Below are 5,416 nucleotides of genomic sequence, written 5' to 3'. Positions count from 1 at the left end.
CCCGAGGCCCTCTACCGGTGAACTTTTGGGGTTTTCTTTACTCTGCCCTGCTAGGGTTCTTTAGGGAGGGATGGACCTTTTGCTTTGAATTCTTTCTAACGAAAAGGTCTAACCCGATCTGGCTGATACCACTGATAGATTGCTTTGGATTGGATAGGTTAGATTCTCCGGTAGACCTACCTTCTGCTTCTCCAGATGAGCTTGATCCAGTGCCGGCCATGATGAAGTAGGGGCCGGTGATCGTAGAGAGATGGCGGCGGTGATGTGCTTCCCATGAGCATCACGCTAACCCTAGATCGGTAGGGATTGTAGGTGGGGATTGTGGCAGTGATTAACCTCGTAATTCATGCCCCGGCCCCACCTCTGTTTATATAGCGCGGGTCACAAGGGCCCACCAACCATGGTTTGGTTGGGCGCCCCCGATTAGGGCGCGAGTCAGGGGTCCGTTCGACCTGTTGGGTTCGAACGGGAGAGAGATCAACCTAACATTTTCTTCTCTTGGGTGACGGTACTCGCGTTTTTCTCATCTATTTTAGTGGCTTAGTTGCAGTTGCAGACCGGTGACACAGATTATACATGTACAGTGTAATCTATATATACAACATAACTTCAGCATGAAAAGTAGACTACAAGCTTGTAAGATTCGATATAAGTTTAGTCACAAAGATAAACTCCCTCTGTTCCTAAATATAAGATGTATTAGTTTTTCAACAAGTCAAACGTAACCTATGTTTGACCAACTTTATAGCAAAATATATAACTATTTACAATAGTAAATATATAAAATATAAAAATACATTTCATGGGGAACCTAGTGATAATGATTTGGTATTCTAGACATTGATATTTTTGTCTATAAGCTTGGTCAAAGTAAGACAAGTTTGACTTTTTGAAAAATAATACACCTTATATTGAGGAATGGAGGGAGTTATAATTTAGAAAACTAATCGCGTTACTGCACGAACCTCGTCAAAAAATGACGCATGTGAGATAAACAATTAAAAGTAATGTAAAATGAAATGCAAGAGTGTTCCCGTATGAAGCGTGTAGCAGAAAAAAAATTGTTTGAAATTAATATAGTATTCTTCAAGCATTCAAAATATATAACATCCACGACAACAAAATACTATATATCATCAAACTCATGCCATTTTATTTTATTACATGTAGATTTGTCTGAATTTTTTTTGTTTTTCTTTTTCGCCTTTTCCGTTTGATTGATTAAGTCACCTAGATGAGACTTACGTAATTCTCGTTTAGATGAGAGCTAAACATATCCTAATAATAATTTTACTTACACACATGAATTGATGATGTGGCATAGGTGCATAGATAAGAAACATAGGTAGTTATTTTTTTAGTGGAACTTGCTACTTTAATTAAGTCACGAAGCGGTATACTCCGTGGCTATCACTGAGTTCCTAAACTCTGGTGATACCCGGATCCAGTCTTACAAAGTTTATTCAAGCGGCCTTATTTGCCTACTGACACACCCACTTAACCCTAAACTCCTCAAAACTATGGAGTTCTTTCACCTTCTCCACGAATGGCATGTTTGCTGATAGATCTTATGCATCTTGGCTAATCATCTGCACCACAAACTGAAAATAAGATTTGAGAATGATTTTTTGGATCCCCATCACCCTAGCTAGCTGAAAAGCTCGTTTGCACCGCCTGCTTAGATTCCATTGTGGACGGGGAAAAATGACACGTCCCCGCTGGGAAAAAGCCTTGCTGGTCCTAGAGAACCGCTCCACCAGTCCATCCATCCCAAACTATGTGCATATTAGGATTTTTTAAGCCAAACTTTGTCAATTTTGACCAAGTTTACATAAAATATTATACATTCGGGGTACCAAATCAACATCATTAGATTCACCATGAAATCTATTTTCAAACAATATATAATTGGCATTATAAATATAGGTAAATTTGTCTATAAACTTGGTGAATGTTCGCGAAGCTTGACTTTTATACAAAAAACAATGCACACTATATTATGGTGTAGGAAGCACGTGAGTTTCTCTTAGACTGGCTTATTAGGAAGCGCCTTAGCCTAGAGGGCTGAAGAGATTATGGGGTTTTTGTAGAAAGAGAGCTTATGAGACCAGTTGTTCTGTTTTTATAGGGGTAAGCACACTGCATGTGATGCAATATATCCTTAACCATACGAAGCTTATTGAATGTTGCCATGCTTATTAACCCCGCACCATTAAATTTAATCATGCCTTGGTCTCGTTGTACTAGGCCGCCGACCTTTTAAACGTAGACATAGGTAGTAGTTAACATTTTAGTTAATACCATGTGAAACAAACTCTAGTCATGACAGGACTTGACACATTTACTATTAGCCAATGTGTGCCCGCAGAAATAGCGGACTTGAGTGGTTGCTGACTTGGCCTATGGAAAACCCACTAAATATACATCATGGACAGTGAATTGATAGGTAGTAATTTAGAAGCTCACCTCAGGGGTGGATGAAGCCAAGTGGCAAGAAGGGAGGAGGAATACCACTAGGTGGAGCTCGCCGTCGCAATGGACCGATAATTTTGATGGCAATTAACTCATTTTATTTGTCATGGATATAATATAAATATTAGTCTAGTTTATTATCCTTATGTACAAAAATGTTTAATAGTCTGTCCCATGGGCCGACCGAATGCTTGTGCTACCAAACCGTTTTGTGTGGCTTGGCTTGATGAACGTGCAAATACATCAAACTCGGAACTGGACTTGGACTGACTTGTCAAAGTTTAGGACCATCGAAACCGAAGATCTTTCTTTGAGACTAGCCCAACAATCTTTACCAACAACCGACCTACTTTAACATAGACATGCGTCACATCTTATCAACTGCGGTATTTGTGGGAGGGACGGTTCGTAGAGACACCACTCTAGGAATGCAACATGTCATGTTGTGTTTGGGAGCCCGAGGTTCAATACTTGGTTGATGTTCTGATGACAAATACGAAACATGACGCAAGATGATGGATTTTTACACTGGTGGATTCTCTCCCCCGTGACTATTTTGCTATGGTCATGGTTTTCCTTTGGGTGATTTGGCATGCTAGAAGGAAAGCTTTGCATGAACAACTCTTTCAAAGCCCGCGGGCGACCCATAGATTTATCGAGAAATACATTAGTCAAGTTGAAAGTTGCAAACTCCCAAGCCCACCTTCAAGCAGCCAGGGGGATGTCCAGGCCTAGTGCATGTTGGACTCCTCCACATAGACCTAGTGTTGCCAAAATAAGGGTCGATGGATAGTTGCTAGGGGAACAATGAAGGATCTTCTTCTGTTATTTGTAGGGATTCATCAGGGAATTATATGTTGAGTTATCTACCATGAAACTTCTAGGTGTTAGCGACCTGCATGTCTAGAAGTAATCACATGTCGCGAGGAGCTAGCTCTAGCGTCTGATATGAATATTTCCCATCTGGTCATTGCTTCTGACTGCAGAATGGTTGTTGAAGACATCAGCAATTATACTGGCATCTTGCATGGAAACATCATTAAGGAGATTAGAGCTACGATCGATCTTTCTGTATCCTATTCTTTCATCTTCGAAAGTAGGGAGTCCAACATCGAGGCGCGTAGACACCTTAGACACGCTATGGGTGTCTCAAGGTGGTCATTTATGTCATCTACGGCCTCATAATTTACTTTGCATTCGCATGAACATTTTGAACACTGAATAAAGTTGAGCCATTTTATCCTGAAAAGACAGTAGAAGCACTCAAGTGAACTCTTGTTTCAGGGTTTAAGGCCATCTCCAACGCTTGGGCGCATAAAATCTTGAGAAAATCAACATGCATAAAGTGTTCAGCAATAGTAGTTGCATTTTGTTTATGTTTTTTAAGCGCCTGACTCCCCCTTATGTGTCAATGCAAGGAAAATAGTCAAGAAAGAAGCAAAAATGCCAAAACTACCGGGATTTAATTCCTAGCACCCGGATTGTATATCCTAACACGCCGTTCCTTGGTTATTCACTAGTAGAAAAGGGGTCAAACGTGAAGCACATTAGTGCCGGTATTAGGATTTTTTAAGCCAAACATTGTCAATTTTGACCTAGTTTACATAAAATATTATAAACATCCGGGATACCAAATCAACATCATTAGATTCAACATGAAATCTATTTTCATATAATATATAATTGGCATTATAAATATAGGAAAATTTCTCTATAAACTTGGTGAATGTTCATGAAGCTTGACTGTTATACAAAAACCAATGCACACAGAAAGAGAGCTTATGAGATTAGTTGTTCTGTTTTTATAGGGGTAAGCACAATGCATGTGATGCAATATAGCCATAACTATACGAAAATCATTGAATGTTGCCATGCTTATTAATCCCGCACCATTAAGTTTAATCATGCATTGGTCTCGGTGTACAAGCCCGCCGACCTTTTAAACGCAGACATAGGTAGTAGTGAACATTTTAGTTAATACAATGTGAAACAAACTCTAGTCATGACAGGACTTGACACATTTAGTATTAGCCAATGTGTGCCAGCAGAGATAGCAGACTTGAGTGGTTGCTAACTTGACCCTAAATCCTATGGAAAACCCACTAAATATACATAATGGTCAGTGAATTGATTGGTTGTAATTTAGAAGCTCACCTTAGGGGTGGATGAAGGGAAGTGGCGAGAAGGGAGGAGGAATAACATTGGGTGGAGCTCGCCGTAGCATTGCACCAATAATTTTGATGGCCATTAACTCATTTTATTTGTCATGAATATAATCTAAATATTAGTATAGTTTATTATATTTATGTGAAAAAATGTTTAATAGTCTGTCTCGTGGGCCTACCGAATGCTCACTAGGGTCAAATGTGAAGCACATTAGTGCCGGTTTGAATTTGAGCCGGCACTAATGTGTGCATTAGTGCCGGTTCCAACGGCTAGCCGGCCGCTCTCATTAGTACCGGTTCGTGGCGAACCTTTAGCACCGGTTTGTGCCATGAACCGGTACTAAAGTGAGGGGTGGCAGGATGTTGTCAGTCCGGGGCCCCTCCAGCACCTTTATTACCGGGTTGTATCACGAACCGGTACTAAAGGTCGTCCTACATAGACCCTTCGTCCACCCGAGCTCGCTCTGTTCTTCCCCTTTCCCCTCTCCTCTCTGTTCTTTTCCCTCTTCCTCTCAAGCTCATCACACATTTTGCCCAAAATTTGTCAAGATTTGAAGGCCCCCATCCATTCAAATGATCACAAAGGTTAGCAACTTTGTCCTTTCATCTCTCATTGCTAGATTAGCTCTTGCAATGCTTTATATAGTGATTAATTTGTGAGTTTAGTAATTTGGGAGGATATATATATGTGCTAGTATTTGATTTATATGCAATTTGAGGTCAAAAATAACACTTAGTTTGCATATGTAGGTGTGGTTTACTTAGTGCCTTCTAAATCT

This window comes from Triticum urartu, chromosome 4A (assembly GCF_056163025.1).
Source record: "Triticum urartu cultivar PI428250 chromosome 4A, HENAU_Tu73, whole genome shotgun sequence".
NCBI lineage: Eukaryota > Viridiplantae > Streptophyta > Magnoliopsida > Poales > Poaceae > Triticum > Triticum urartu.
Note: the sequence above shows the minus strand (reverse complement) of the source record.